Raw genomic sequence first — 17,200 nt, forward strand, 5'->3', positions numbered from 1 at the left:
GTCTTGGTATAAGCACTGCTCTACAACAATTAAAGCATCAGCATGTTATCAGCATTAGTCTCATCCTAAATCCCAAACACAGCACCATACCAGCTACTACGAGGAAAATTACCTCTATCCTAGCTGAAACCAGGAAAAATTCTAACAAACCAAATCCACTGTCTTAACAATAATGTTAAGAAAATAATATTAGCAATATTTGAACAGCTATATATTTTAATCATATTTTAATGATTTTAGAGACAATAGGAATACTTCAGCTGTCCTGTTTTAAGTGCTTTACTTACTCTGAATGAAAGAAGTCATGCTGCCTTTTCTGTCACCATAAAAATCTTTCACCTTGGCATCCTTTTTTGAAAACACTCAACAAGCAAAATTGCTTTGAATGCAGGTTTCCTAATCAGATTTTTATGAAGAGATATCCTTGTTTGCTAAGCTTAACAGGGCAGTAAAAATGCCAATTGGTAATTGAAGTCCCTCTGAAGAAAAATAAAATATCAGTCACATTTGTCATTAAAAAAGAAGTAAAAAGGTATACAAATGAATCTAGTTTTGTTTTGAGCCAAGGAATTTTTTTTATTTTTTTTATTTTTTAAACAGAAATACTGTTTTATGCAACCGTCGGGTTTGAATGCATACAACACAACTTTTTCAGATTGAATTCTATTGATTTTCTATAACAATGTCAAGCATTCAATGCATCACAGCAACTGTGAGACTGCAATAAATAATCCCCTCAAAAAGAAAGTGATTCTTCTCTTCTTAAATACACAGGTGAACATCTTGTTCTCTTGCTCCCTTGCTTTGTTGTAGCTTAAGCTGTAGGGTTTTAAAACTTCCTAAATCCCTGTCTTCATTTTCATTTGGGATAACACGCTTTGTTTTTCTTATGACCTTCTTTATGCTCTTGCCTCTGGGACAATCTGTTAGAACTGTATGCCATTTTGTTGTGAAATGTGAAGAGATGTAAAGAAAATAAATGCCAACAAATTAATCTTTGAATAGTTAACAGTTATATGTAATAGTGGCAGAAACTGGGTAACAAAACACATTTGAAAGATTTTATTTCACATATAAAATCCATATTTGAAATGTGAGGCAGATTTGTAACTCACACTGTGTACACAAATTAATATTTCTAATGAGATCTGCAGTGTTTCTGATCACACTGACAGCTATAATTACTTTTCTGATATTGTTAGTTCTGGCTATTTGAGCTTAATATTTATAGGCCAGTACTGTAATTTTTAAATTTGAGTTTGACTCCATGTTGAATTTATTACTTGCTTTGTTATTGATTTGTTATTCATTTACTATTCTTTTTCATAGATATACTTTAAAATTGGTAAATAATTTAAATTGCACTAGGGCATTTATTTTAGGCACCTTCGGATACTATTTTGAAATGCTTACCATGAACGTATCACCACACTGTTGCTTATAAGAAATTACATGAAGTTTTCAGTTAAATGCCTCCATTCAAAAAGCCATTACAATCCCCAAAATATTAACTGATATGGAACTTGGTTGATTTTAAAGACACAATGCAAGCTTTTCAGGTGACACCAAACTTAATAAAAGTCCTACTGTTTTGCAAGAGATAAGAATTACAATTTTGAGTACTGGATTATCTTCTTACTCTTCTTTAATTCAAGAATAAGAATAGAATCATAGGCTTCATGTTTGCTCTGTGTAAGTGATTCCCTGTGTATCAAATAGTGCCAATGTCTATTTAGCAGTTTCCAAATGTGCAAGTAGGTCAATACTGATACTCATTTGTAATCATAATGGATTGATATTTATAACTAATATTGAATACATGCAGTCATAGGACTGACTATTTCCCCTGTTTTGAACTTCTCTGTCATGTTAGCAGTCCAGAACAAGAAAGTCCTATTGGAAGGGGTTCACCAGTGAAAATGTAGTACAAGAATGATTGCTTACTTATTAACCCTATGTCCTTTAGAAATCTTGCTTCTGAAATTTTACTTAGTTCAATGTCCCTTTACACATAGTAAAGTATGAATACCATCTGTGGATTTTGTGAGCACAGATATGTCTTGGGTATTTTGATTCATCTCCTACAACATCTGTTGCCATTGATTATAAAGGGAGTCCATGGCAACTTGGAGTTCCATGATATATGAAGTTTGGTAGTGTGAACCCTGTCCTTTTACTATCTTTCTCTGACTTTTAGGGTGGTTTAGAGTAGGAAAGGAAGATGATTACTAGGCTGCAATATCTACTACAAATTAAAATAGCTTGTAAGTAACCATAAGTTCCACGGAACACACAAATTAGTCCTTCCAATAAAGCAGAATAAAGGGAACAGAAATGAAAAATAGTTCTGTATATGGTGAACAGAAATCGGTGGAGCTATCTTTAAGAGGCTTTTTATTTATTTATTTATTTATTCCTTTTTTTTTTTTTTTTTCCTGAAATGTTATGAAAATGTATTTCCAGAATTATGTAACACCTAATTGGGCAATGAATTAAAGACTCCATTGTAAAATGAAATCTGGAATTGTAGCGGAAATAAATAGACCTAATATCTTTTTACTGTCTTTCACATCTATAATTTTGAAGTTTGTAAACACACAGAGAATGATGAGCTCTCTTTCTCAAGTTTTCTACTTTCAGCCTGATCTCTTGCTGAAATAAATCTTATGAATTTATTTTGTTTGTTTATCTGTTTTGTCTGTATAAATCCACCTACCTCTCCTAACTTTTCATCTGATTTCTGCCAAACATAAGAGAAATATTAAGGTGTCAAAAATGAGAGTCATAAAAATTAGTTATCATGGAGAGAATAAAAAATAAAATTGTAATGTCTCCTTCTCTCTACTGAGAAACTAGCAGGCAGAACTGGACAATCAGTGTATGTATACTGTCCAGACGTCAGTGTGCATGCAGCTAGTCCAGCACTCAGGCTGGGAATATAGGTAAATAATGAGATAACACAGGTGATATCATGGAGGAAAATGAACTGAGAAAAATGCCATATATCTTTTGAAAATGAGATTACAATAGTCCCGGTAATCATAAGAAAAAAATATCAGCATTATTTAAATGTTAGATATAATGATTTTTTTAAAAAGTCTCAAGAGCCATTATGGATTCTGTTCCCCTACTTCCCTAACTATGAATAAAACCTAAAGAGGAGCAACAGTGACTTGTGCCAAAGGCAGAAAATCCTTCAAGCTCTGTCTAGACTTTCCCTTTCATGCCTGTGTAAACAGTTACAATGTCCCAGTTTGCAGATTGGCACCCAAAACAGATTACAGCAGCTGCCATCTGGGAGATGCAGGTGGGTTTTGTTTGGATGGAAATCAGGAAAGTAGAGCGGGCATTTGCTTTGCATGGAGTTACTTTGTTCTGATATGGAATTAGTATGTATCTAAAGCAACCTGAAAACCTGGAGACTATAGGTTCTGTTAGGATCAGTGATCTCAAGCAAGAGACAAAGAGTGATCCATGGTGTCCAAGAGCCTTACTGCTCCTGACTCTCTTCTCCTTCTCCTTCTCCTGCCTCTACCCCATTGATCACTCTGGAAAGGTGGGATTACTATTCATTTTTACTTACACCTAATTACTTTTGTGGTTTCATTGCCACCAGGGTAAATATTCATTGGCATCAAACCTTGTCAATAAATTTCAAGAGCTTTTTCCAATTTAACATGTGAAAATAAGGATTTTTTCATAATCTTTATACGCACAGAAATGAAATAAATGTCCACATAAAATATTTACATATTTTAAAATAGTGTACAGAAAAAGATTATATGATGGTAGAGTTGCTCTTTACGTGAGTGAGCAAGTGAGCAACTGGAATGTACTGAGCTCTGCCTAGGGGAGGACGAAGTATGAGTAGAGAGCCTATGGATGAGGATTAAAGGGAAGGCCAACAGGGGTGACATTATGGTGGGTGCCTACTACAGGCCACTGGATCAGGAAGAGGAAGTGGATGAGACCTTCTACAGGCAGCTACAAGTTGCCTCGCGTTCACAAGCCCTGGTTCCTAAGAAGCTGGTGAAGGGTTTGGAACACAAGTCCTATGAGGAGTGACTGAGGGAACTGGGGTTGTTTAGTCTGGAGAAGAGGAGGCTCAGGGGAGACTTTATTGCTCTCTACAGATACCTGAAAAGAAGTTGTAAGGAGCTGGGTGTTGGCCTCTCATCATAGATGACTCGTGATAAGACTAGAGGGAATGGCCTCAAATAGTACCAGGGGAGGTTCAGGTTAAAAATTAGAAGATATTTCTCCTCAGAAAGAGTAGTCAGGCATTGGAACAGCCTGCCCAGGGATGTGGTAGAGTCACTATCCCTGGGGGTGTTTAAGGAAATGTTGGGCATCGTACTTAGGGACATGGTTTAGTGGGTGATACTGGTGATAGGGGGATGGGCCAGATGAACTTGGAGGTCTTTTCCAACCTTAATGATTCAGTGATTCTATGATATTTGCTGGGAAGACAACACAGCTCAGAACAAACAGTTCAGGAGGTTGCTGCAGAACAATACAGATAACTTCTTGACACAGGTGGTAGATGAGCCAACAAGGAAAGGGGCACTGCTGGACCTGATACTAACAAACAGAGATGGTCTAGTTGATAACATGAAGTCTGAGGGCAGTCTCAGCTGCAGTGAACATGAGATGTTCGAGTTCAAGATACTGAGAGGAGGAAGCAGGGCAAAAAGTAGGACTGCAACCCTGGATTTCAGGAGAGCTAACTTTGACCTCTTCAGGGACCTAATTGGAAGAATCCCCTGGGCCAGGGCCCTAGAGGGAAAGGGGGACCAGTAGAGTTGGCTAATATTCAAGCAATACTTCCTCCAGGCTCAGGATCGGTTCATACCTGTGAGAAAGAAATCAAGCAAGGGGGGCGGGAGGCCTGCGTGGATGGGAAAGGAGCTCTTGGGAAAACTTAAACAAAAGAGAAAATCATACTTGATGTGGAAGAAGGGACAGACCACTTGGGTGGAATATGGGAACATTGTTAGAGAATGCAGGGATGCAATGAGGAAGGCCAAGGCACATTTAGAATGAAAACTGGCAAGGGTCATGAAGAACAACAAGAAGGGCTTCTTCAAATACATCAGCAGCAAAAGGAAGGCTAAGGAAAAAGTGGGTGCACTGCTAAATGAGGTGGGTGCCTTGGTGATGGTTGTTACCAGAGAAGGCAGACTTACTGAATGGCTTCTTTGCTTCAGCCTTCACTGTTAAGGCTAGCCCCCATGCACTGCCGAGTCCAGAAACAAGAGAGAAACCGTGGAGGGAGGAAGACTTTCCCTTGATTGAAGAGGCTTGGGTTAGAGGTTATTTAGGCAAGATAGATACCCATAAAATCTATGGGCCCCAATGGAATGTACCCGAGGGTGCTGAGGGAACTAGTGGGCATTATTGCTAAACCACTGCCTGTCATCTTTGAAAGGTCTGGGAGTACAGGAGCGGTGCCTGGGGGCTGGAATAACGCCAAAATTACTCCAGTCTTCAAGAAAGACAAGAAGGAAGAACCAGGAAACTACAGGCCAGTCAGCCTCACCTCTATCACAGAATCACAGAATCACAGAATTGTAGGGGTTGGAAGGGACCTCAAGAGATCATCAGGTACAACCCCCCTGCCAAAGCAGGTTCCCTAGAGCAGGCTGCCCAGGTAGGCATCCAGACGGGCCTTGAATATCTCCAGAGAAGGAGACTCCACAACTTCCCTGGGCAGCCTGTTCCAGTGCTCCATCACCCTTACTGTGAAGTTCTTTCTCATGTTGGTGCAGAACTTCCTTTGTTCCATTTTCTGATCATTGCCCCTTGTCCAATCTCCAAAAACCACTGAAAAGAGGTTGGCCAAATCCCTGTCTCCCACACCTCAGGTATTTGTAAACATTAATAAGATCCCCTCTCAGTCTTCTTTTCTCAAGGCTGAACAGACCAGGTCACTCATAGGGAAGATGCTCCAGGCCCCGTATCATCTTTGTGGCCCTCTGCTGGACTCTCTCCAGGAGATCCCTGTCTTTTTTGTACTGGGGAGCCCAGAACTGGACACAGTACTCCAGGTGAGGCCTGACCACGGCAGAGTAGAGGGGGAGGATCACCTTCCTTGACCTGCTGGCAATGCTCCTTTTAATGCACGCCAGGATCCCATTGGCCTTCTTGGCCACAAGGGCACACTGCTGGCTCATGGTCAAGCTGTCGTCCACCAGGACCTCCAGGTCCTTCTCCTCAGAGCTCCTCTCCAGCAGGTCGTCCCCCAGCCTGTACTGATACATGTGGTTGTTCCTTCCCAGGTACAGGACTCTACACTTGCTCTTGTTAAACCTCATTTGGTTTCTTCCTGCCCAGTTCTCCAGCCTGTCCAGGTCTCGCTGAATGGCAGCACAGCCTTCTGGCATGTCAGTCACCCCTCCCAGCTTTGTATCATCGTCGTACTTGCTGAGGGCAGACACTATTCCCTCATCAAGGTCATCACTGAAGATGTTGAACAAGACCGGACCCAGCATCAACCCCTGGGGAATGCCGCTAGTCACAGGTCTCCAGCCAGATTCTGCGCCACCAATCACCACCCTCTGAGCTCGGCCAGTCAGCCAGTTCTCAACCCACCTTACTGTCCACTCCTCTATCCCACACTTTCTCAGCTTTGCTAGCAGAATGTCATGGGAGACAGTGTCAAAAGCCTTGCCAAAGTCAGGGTAGATGACATCCACCGATCTGCCCCCATCTACCCAGCTGGTGATGCCATCATAGAAGGCTATGAGTTTGCTCAAACATGATTTCCCATTGGTGAATCCATGCTGACTACTCCTCATAACCTTCTTCTCTTCCAATTGCTTGGAGATGACATCCAGAACAAGCTGTTCCAACACCTTTCCAGGGACAGAGGTGAGACTGACTGACCTGTAGTTTCCTGGATCCTCCTTCTTGCCCTTCTTGAAGACCAAAGTGACATTGGCTATTCTCCAGTCTTCAGGCACCTCTCCTGTTCTCCAAGACCTTTCAAAGATGATAGAGGGCGGTTCGGCGATCACCTCTGCTAACTCCCTCAGCACACGTGGATGCATCCCATCGGGACCCATGGATTTGTGTGCATTCAGCTCACTCAGACGCTCCCAAACCACTCCCTCGTGAACGAGGGGGGAGATCTCCACTTTCCAGACTCTTTCTCCTCCCTCCAGGGTCCAGGAGTCCCGGGGATGAGTCTTTGAAGCAAAGACCAAAGCAAAGAAGGTATTCAGTATCTCTGTCTTCTCAGCATCTCCCGTTACCAGGACACCCCCCTCATTCAGCAGGGGACCCACATTATGTCTAGTTTTTCTTTTACTCTTTACATACTGAAAAAAAAAAAAAAAAAAAAAAAAAAAAAAAAAAAAAAAAAAAACCCTGTTTTATTTTCCTTCATCTCCTTTGCAAGCTTCACCTCCAGGTGGGCTTTTGCCTTCCTCATTGCATCCCTGTAGGCCCTGACAACACTCCTATACTCCTGCCAAGAGGACAGACCCTTTTTGCACATTTCATAGATCTTCCTCTTCATTTCGATATTGTCAATGAGCTCCTTGCTCATCCACGCAGGTCTCCTGGCCCCCTTCCCTGATTTCCTACTCTTCGGGATGCGCCAATCCTGAGCTTGGAAGAAGTGTTGTTTAAATGTTGCCGAGTTGTCTATCCCTAGAAAGGTGATGAAGCAGCTTCAGGCCATCTCTAAGCATGTGGATGAAAATAAGGTGATCAGGAGCAGTCAACATGGATTCATTGAGGGGAAGTCATATTTAGCAAATCTGATAGCCTTCTTTGATGAAATGACTGGATGTATGGATGAGGGGAGAGCAGTGGATGTTGTCTACCTTGACTTCAGCAAGGTTTTTGACACTGTCTCCCATAACATCTTCCTGGGCAAGCTCCAGAAGTGTGGGGTGGATGAGTAGACAGTGGAGTGGATCAAGAACTGGCTGGGTGGCAGAGATAGAGTGTTATGCTCAAAGGTGCAAAGTGTAGTTGGAGGCCTGTGGCTAATGGTGTACCTCAGGGGTCAATATTGGGCCCAGTGATATTCAACTTATTCTTCAATGACCCGACAGCATCTGTAAAGACAGGCTATAGACCTGATACCCCATAGGTCTGGGTCCCAGTAAAAGGCGGAGAGTAGTATATGGGTTCAAGCTGCTGGACAGACTGCGAGTCTTTGACAGTCTACTGGAGACACACATGTTTTGCTCGTGTGTATTTAAGCAGACTTCAACCCCGATCATCTGAAGAGTATGAATAGGAATGAGCTATTTTGTTAATATTTTTGTGACTACTGAGAGAGGCAGTGCTCTTTGTTTTTATTTGTCCGGCCAGCTGTGTTTTTTGTATCTAAGGAATATATTCTCAGCCTCACCTCTGGCTGAACCTGGGGACACAGAGCCAAACCAGCCCCATATCCTTCTGTCGGGCATAAGAGGACATCTCAATGGCAAAGAGGTGATGGTATATATGTCAGGAAGCAGTAGGAACAGGTTACTCCACAAGGCAATGCAAGCCAGGAGCTGAAGGTGACAACAAAGCAGGCAGGGCACTGACAAAGGGCTCTTCACCTGAACCAGGAGAACAGGTCTGGTGCTGGAAACCAGGTTCAGACAACAGCCTGGGGGTCATCACAGAATCACAGAATTGTAGGGGTTGGAAGGGACCTCGAAAGATCGTCGGGTCCAATACCCCTGCCAAAGCAGGTTCCCTAGAGCAGGCTGCCCAGGGAGGTGTCCAGATGGGCCTTGAACATCTCCAGAGAAGGAGACTCCACAACCTCCCTGGGCAGCCTGTTCAGTGCTCCGTCACCCTCACCATGAAGAAGTTCTTTCACATGTTGGTGCGGAACTTCCTATGCTCAATTTTGTGGCCATTGCCCCTTGTCCTGTCCCCACAAACCACTTTGAAGAGGTTGGCCAAATCCCTGTCTCCCACACCTCAGGTATTTATACACATTGATGAGATCCTCTCTCAGTCTTCTTTTCTCCAGGCTGAACAGACCCAGGTCTCTCAGCCTTCCTTCACAGGGAAGATGCTCCAGGCCCCATATCATCTTTGTGGCCCTCTGCTGGACTCTTTCCAGGAGATGTCAAATCAGTAAGACAAGGTCAGACTCAGCAAAGCGCAAGGCCATGCACTGCATACCTACAGTGTAGTCCAGGCAAGACCATGGGCAAGTGCATGAGAATGAATGAAATTCCCATGGGGGTGGTGGTGGTGGTGGTTATCAAGACAAGGCTTCTAGCAGCTTTTTCTTTATGAACTAACTGTTTTCACAGAATTCTGATCTTGGGTTACACAACTGTGCCATATTGGAGCTGACCTTTAACGTAGTAAACTGAATTCCTACTGGAGGCAGAAGAGGGTGTAAAACGTCTTGATACACTCAGGTGTTTTACAGTAAACAAGCTGCTGGGTAAAGCAGTCCTGTTTTAAACTATAATAATAGTTTATTTTGCATCTTCTATCACATTTTTATTTGATATTCTGCCTCTTCTGCTGTTGCAATGAAGATAGATCAATGTTAACAGCAGGATCCAGACATGCTATGTTCGTGGTTCAGAGAAGACTGAACTAAGACTCTGTGTGCTATAACACAGACATATAAAAGTTACACACCTAGTTTCTAGCTAGCTACTCTAAGATTCATGTTATCACTGAAGAGTTTTCAGAGGATGTTTTATTTGTGTTGTTATTTCTTGTTTATCTTTGTTCAACAGAGGTAAATAGGAAGTCTTGCACTTCAGAAGAAAAAAGCATATGTACTAACTCTTGCTAGGGTCAGACCAGTTGGAAGCAGCTTTGTATAGAAAGATCTGTGGGTCCTGTCAGAAAACAAGCTGATACAGCAACGTGCTCTCATGGCCAAAAAGGCCAGCAGCTTCCAGGATTGCATTAGGAAGAACATTGCCATCAGGTTGAGGGAGGTTGTCCTTCCCCTCTACTCTGTCCTGGTGAGGCTGCATATGGGGTCCTGGGTCCAATATAAGACATGGACATGGTGGATAGAGTCCAGCAAAGGGTCACCAAGATAATTAGGGGTCTGAAGCATCTTTCTATCATAGGAGATGCTGAGAAAGCTGGGACTGTTTAGCCTGAAGAAGAGAAGCCTCAGGAAGATCTCTTCAGTATCATACTGGGTCTGTCTAGTATGGAGTATGTTTTCTTAGTAACAGCTGGTATGGTTCTGTGTTTTGGATTTTTGGCTAAAAAAGTTGATAATACATCAGTGTTTTGGCTATTGTTCATCAGCACTTATGTCAAGACTTTCTCTGTTTCTCAGTATTACCCCCTAGTGAGTAGCCTAGAGGAGGGCAACAGATTGGAAAGGAAATACAAATGGGACAGCTAACCTAAATTGACCAAATGGGCATATTCCTGACTGATTAAATTGACTTAAAGGACATTCCACATCGTACAACTTCATACTCAAAAACAAAAGCACATGGAAAAAGAAAGGAGGGTTGAAGTTCTTAGTTAAGGCATTTGTTTTTCTAAGTAACTGTTATGCACACTGATGCCCTGCTTCCAAGGAAGTGGCTGGGCTCCTGTCTGCTGATGGGTAGAAGTGAATGAATTCCTTTTGCTAGGCATGCATGCATGGATTTGTTTCACCTATTGAACTGTGTTTGTCTTGACCCATGAGTTTTCAACATTTGCTCTTCTGATTCTCTCCCCCATCCTGCTGAATGGGAGTGAGTGAACAAATAGAATCATAGAATCATTAAGGTTGAAAAAGACCTTCAAGATCATCTAGTCAAACTGTCCACCTACCACCAATATTTCCCAATAAAACATGCCCCTAACTGCCATATCTACCCTTTCCTTAAAGAACCCCACAGATGGTGACTCCACCAATTCCCTGGACAACCCATTCCAATGCCCAACTACTCTTTCTGAGAATAAATGTCTCCTAATTTCCAAACTTAGTCTCTGCTGGAGCAGCTTGAGGCCATTCTTTCCAGTCCTATCACTAGTTATCTGCAAGAAGAGTCCCACACCCAGATCCCCACAACTTCCTTTCAGGTAGCAATAAGCTTCTTGATTTCTAGAGCAATAAGGTCTCCCCTGAGCCTCCTCTTCTCTAGACTAAACAACCCCAGCTCCCTCATCCAGTCCTCATAGGACTTGTGTTCCAGACCCTTCACCTGCTTTGTAGTCCTTCTCTGGACATGCTCCAGGGCCTTGATGTCCTTCTTGAAGTGAGGGGCCCAAAACTGAATATAGTACTTGAGGTGTGGTCTAACCAGAGCAGAATACAAGGGGACAATCACCTCCCTGGTCCTGCTGGCTATACTATTCCTTTTGTGGTCACTCTGCCCAAGACAACTCCCAACCACCACATCTACCACGGGTCCTTCTCTGTTCGTGAAAAGAACAATAGATTGGTGCTTAGCTGCTGGCTGGGGTCAACTCAACACAAATGTTTATAAATATTCCATGGAAAGGCAAAAAGATGGAGTCAAACTTTTCTGTGTTGCCCTTTGAAAGGGCAACAAACACAAATTTAAAATGTGAAATTCCATTTGAACATATGAAAGCAGTTGAGTACGAAGGTTGCTGTGGACCATATCAACTTGCCCAGAGGTGTGGAGTCTCCATCTGGGGAGATACTGAAAATCCAGCTGAACACGGTATTTAATCAGAAATAAGACTGAAAACTAAGTAATGCAAGCAAAGGAGATTTGAGAGAGAAAGAGATCCTGAGGCCACAGAAACAAAAAGAAAAAAAAAAATCTCTCTGGATTCACCTCCTGTCCTTCACAGAACCCTTTTGCTACAAAAAGATAGCTAATGACACAGGTCAAGCAGGTTCCCTTACATAATGAGTAATGACAAAATTATTATTTTTTTCTGGTTTAGATGAGAACAAGGTGAACAATAGGAGTTCCAAACTGATGTCCAAGACTGGAAGTCTGTCCAAGATACCAAGTGCAATTTACAGTGCAATATGGAGGCATGGAAGGTTATCAGAGAACACCATCTGGGTCTAAACTGTAAATAGAAACAAAACACTTCCAGCTAGGGCATTCTTGTCGAAATGACCCTCAGGAGCATCTGACAGTTCAGTTTAGCTACTAATACAGCCTGTGGAGCCCACTTCTTTTGCCCTTGGGGGAAAAAAAAAAAACATAGTTTTATCTTATTTCTTACTTCACAATCAGACACATGTTCTTGTACTCAAACAATTAGATATTCTTCTAGAAAGTAGAAATTATGAAGGAAATAGAGATTGTCCAGGACAGCACAAGACATAAACTCGTGCCCTGTAGGCAACATGAATGATGTGACCTTATTTCAAGGGAGAGGGGAGTTAGCTGTATAAATACAACCTGATTCACTTGCCCTCAGGACCAGAAAATGAGTCCTAATTTCTTTGTAAACAGAGACTTCACTAAACAAGTGGTAGATAATGTTTTATTATATGGAATTAGGTAAAAATCTTCTTTTGCATTTTTAAGTAAAAAGAGACATAAATTTTGTGACTCTATTTCACACTAGAATTTGTGAATATATTTCACACTAGAAACTGAGCTTAATATAGACAGTAGTACTTTTAAAGAATGTAATGTAGCACAGCTTCAGGAATACCCTAGAAAGTGCAGGTCCTTAAACATGCTTAATCTGCCAAAATAAAATGACAAGTACCTAGGCAGAGTTTTAATTTCACCTGTACTTGTCATGTACAAATTATCCATGTTTACATTGGATAGCTATGGTAGGAGTCTTTCACATTATGAATGGGAAAATAAGATCTAAGAAAAGTGAAGAGCTAATGATGTTGTTTTATCCTTCTGTGATAAAGAAAAAAAATATTATCCCTTTGCTTCAAATATTTAAATTTATATTTAGATATCTCCCAATGGATTACTAATTTATTGCTTGGGATGCAAACATTTCAGAGGAATAGTAATTAGGGCACTCATCTGAGAAGGAGGAGACCTGAACTTTAATCATCTACCACATTTGAACTTCTACACTACTGTAATCACTGGAACTTCTTTTCCTGGTAGAGTTTACAAGGAGAAACAAAACAGAGATTTATAGAGAAAAATCTTTGACACCTATTTTAGGTGTCAGATGAATAGCACCAAAAAGTAAACATTACTTTTCACCAATTATAAATGTTTAAGATTGTTAATGTTGAGATTAATTTCACTGGGATTTCAAGTTCCCAAAATATTGAATGTAAAGTGCTAACATATTCCATTTTATTCAAGCAGAAATCAGACTTTAATACATTTCCTGTGGTCACCTCACCAGAAAATAATATCCATACTATAGACTCTTCTCATCTAGTAGTAATGTTCTAAGAATGATTTTTGGATACACTGCAAAGAAGAAAGTTGGTGGAATTCCTGATCTGTTATTATTGATGTGGCTTAATGATAAGCTAGGGGCCCACTTGTTCAGCAGTGTCAACAATCAGTTGACCCTCGGTATGACCAGAAGAACAGCTTTAGATTATTACTGAATCCTGGACTGAAAAAAATTGAATAGTGTGAGATATTCTGAATGATATAGATAGATGAATGGGTACCTTTGCCAATATGTCTTTTCATTGACTCTCCTACTTCATCCTTCATTCAGTTGAGTTTATCTAGGTGCCTCAAATATTTATGATTCATATTAAAAAAAAATAAAAAATATTAATAATTAACACCAGGTAGGAGAGTCACAAATCAAGCCTCAGCAGGCAAAGACATGCACCACGGTTTCTTTCCAAAACACAGTTATGATGACCATCACCTAGGGAAAAACAAAGAAGGGAGAAAGTGAAATTAGCAACCACCCCTTCTTTCCCTTCATAAAAGTATATACATACATAATTCTTATATGAGAGAAATCATACTGTGTTTAAACACACATTACTTGACAAGTAGACATAAGTTCTCTGGCCTCTTCTTACTTTTTGCTCTGCTAATAATATAGAGCAATTATGACCCTAAATTTAAGCTAAGATTATGACAGGTATCTCTTAACAAATTTGTTCACAGTTCTTCAGACATGTTTGCTGATTCAACAACACTTTAAATTGGCATATATTCAGATCTGTGCACAGACTGCAGTTATGCTGAGCTTGTGAAACATCTTTATTTTGTGCCAAGTCAGGGATCTGGATTTTAGAGCAAACCTCAATTTCATTTAAAAAGTCAGGACTTGAACAAAGAAGGTGAGGTTAGTTCCCTCACTACTGGAAATCTTAAGTCATTCCACAGATTTGATGGCAATTTAAGGTAGATATGCACCAGGGCAAAAGCACCACCTACAAAACAAATAGAAGGACCTGATTCTGATTATGTATGTGTGTGTGTGTATATATGTAAGTGTGCTTATAAAAATAAAATAAAATTACTACTGTACTGATCTTTGCAAACTTCTACAGGTTTTAAACTGTTAAACTGGAATCAAGCCTTTCTTCACTATCTGTTATGTTACTTATAACTCAGTAGATACAAGAAAATATTTCACTTTAAAATAAAAAGGAAAAGAAGACAGACTTCTAGATTTCTCTGTAATGTTGGAACTAGATGATCTTTAAGGTCCCTTCCAACCCAAGCCATTCTATGATTCTATGTTTTTAGAAAACATTGACTAAATTGGTTGTTGTTGTAGATGTTGCAGTTTTGGAAAAAATGAAATCAAATTTCAGTAAGCACAATAAAAATTAGAAATTTAGTACATATTTTTTATTTGGTTTTCAGCTAACATTTTATGAGTTGCTGAAGATGAGTAATTTGAAAAACAAAAAGAAAAGAAAAAAAATCTGCCCTTATTTATATCACTATAAATAACATTTAATTCTTAGGAAAGATTCCTTGGCTGTATCTATGTAGATCCTCAGGATCAAACACAATTAGTCCTTTCAGATGTATCTCTAGTAATTTTAAAATTTATCACTTTTTAAATCACTGGCTGTAGGAACAATAAAATGAGATTCACAGACAACAGCTCAGCAAGTGCAGTATGATAGTTTCCTTGGTGCTGCAGGATACCTATAAGCATTTGAAAATGCTATTTGAAATGTGCCAAATAGTTTTATTTAATATGGACACTTCAGAGAAAGAACTGATCAGCATGTGGGCATTATGAGCATTGCATTGCTCTGACACATTCTAGCAGCATGAGACTTGAAATAGTTCTTTTATTAAATTTCTGATTAAATGTCTGAATGCTTGTGGAGAATGAAAAGTAGGACTGCCATAAATAATAGTTCAGAAAACTGAATACATTTAATTCTCAAAAATACTATGAAACCAGTGCTAGTTGTAGTAAGCATTTTTGTGACACCCCAAAAATATTTGCTAGGAAAAGCACCCGTAAAGATTGTGAACACTGAATATCTTGTTTATGTTATGTGTCAAGAATAAATTCTGAGCAGAAAAATGGACTAATTTAAACATTTCAAGGACATACAAAGTTCATAATATTCACTTTGATAAATGCAGAATGCATTTTTATTAACTATCATCATAAAGAGAGAACATACAGAAAGCATCTCCCCCTCCACTCCCCTGTTCTCTGGCAAGTATTGCAGAGACATGAATTATGTTTTAAAAAAAGAAAGAGGTGAGAAAAAAAATATATCAATGTTAACAAAGGCAGGTAGCCATCCTTGCAGAGGAATGGATTCCAGATGATCATTAATATGTTAACAAAATATGTCTCCCAATCTCTAGGAGGGATGGATTCTAAATAGCTTGTTAACTGCTGCAACTATAAGAAGGAATCAGTGAATGTGACAATATATAGAGAGATATGTATCTTAGTTGAGTGCGAGGTGCTGCACCTGGGTCAGGGCAATCCCATACATGAATACAGACTGGGAGGAGATCTCATTGAGAGCACCTGTGCAGAAAGGACTGGGGGTTCAGGTGGATGAAAAGCTCAGCATGAGCCAGCAGTGTGCACTTGCAGCCTTGAAAGTCAACTTAATCATGGGCTGTATCAATAGAGGACTGACCAACAGGTCGATGGAGGTAATTCTCCCTCTCTACTCTGCTCTTGTGGGGGTCCACCTGGAGGCCTACATCCAGGTCTGGGGCCCCCAGCACAAGAAGGATGTTGATTGAGCGAGTCCAGAGGAGGGCCATGAAACTGATCAGAGATCTGGAGCATCTCTCCTCTGTAGAAAGCCTGAGGGAGATGAGGCTGTTCAGCCTGGAGAAGATACAGCTCAGGGGAGATTTTATTGCAGCTTTTCAGTACTTAATGGGGGCTTATAAGAAAGATGGAGAGCAACCTTTTGCTCGGGCAGACAATGACAGGACAAGGGGAAATGATTTTAAACTAAAAGGGGAGATTTAGATTAGATGTTGGGAAGAAATTCTCCTGTCAGAGGGTGGTGAGGCACTGGAACAGGTTACCCAGAGATGTTGCGGCTGCCCCATCCCTGGAGGTGTTCAAGACCAGGTTGGATGAGACTCTGAGCAACCTGGGCTGGTGGGAGGTGTCCCTGCCCATGGCAGGAGTATTGGAACTAGATGACCTTTAAGGACGCTTCCAGCCGAAGGCATTCTATGATTCTATGATTGGTGGAGCCTGTAAGAGTGGTTGCATTATCTTAGTTCAGAAGTGGAGGGCTGGAAACTGTCACAGATTGATATCTGAAAGCTAAACTAAACTAAAAGTTGAAAGGAATGGATAAACACCTTAGTCAGACTTATCAAATTATAAATATATAATAGGAGATATATAATAGGAGATTATTTTCAATAAAAGCAGAACGGGCAAGATGACAATGCTGCCAGACAGCCAGACAGGAATTGTAAAAATACAATGACAGAACTCCTGAATCAAAGTTGTTTAACTCAGAGGACAAATGTCTTCAGTTGGAAAGAGAGAGAGAGATGAGAGAAAAGCAAACTTTCTCCCCAGTACAAGAGGGACATAGAACTACTGAAGCGAGTTCAGAGGAAGGCCACTAAGATGGTTAGAGGACTGGAACACCTGTCCTACCAGGACAGGCTGAAAGAACTGGGCCTGTTTAGCCTGGAAAAGAGAAGACTGGGGGGAAACCTCATTAATGTAAATAAATATCTGAGGGGAGGTTGTTGAGAGGATGGGCACTCTTTTCAGTTGTGCCCAGCGACAGGACAAGAGACAATGGGCACAAACTGAAGCACGGGAGGTTCCAGCTGAATATGAGGGGGCATTTCTTTACTCTGAGGGTGACAGAGCACTGGAACAGGTTGCCCAGAGAGGC

Source organism: Cygnus olor, chromosome 1 (genome assembly GCF_009769625.2).
Source record: "Cygnus olor isolate bCygOlo1 chromosome 1, bCygOlo1.pri.v2, whole genome shotgun sequence".
NCBI lineage: Eukaryota > Metazoa > Chordata > Aves > Anseriformes > Anatidae > Cygnus > Cygnus olor.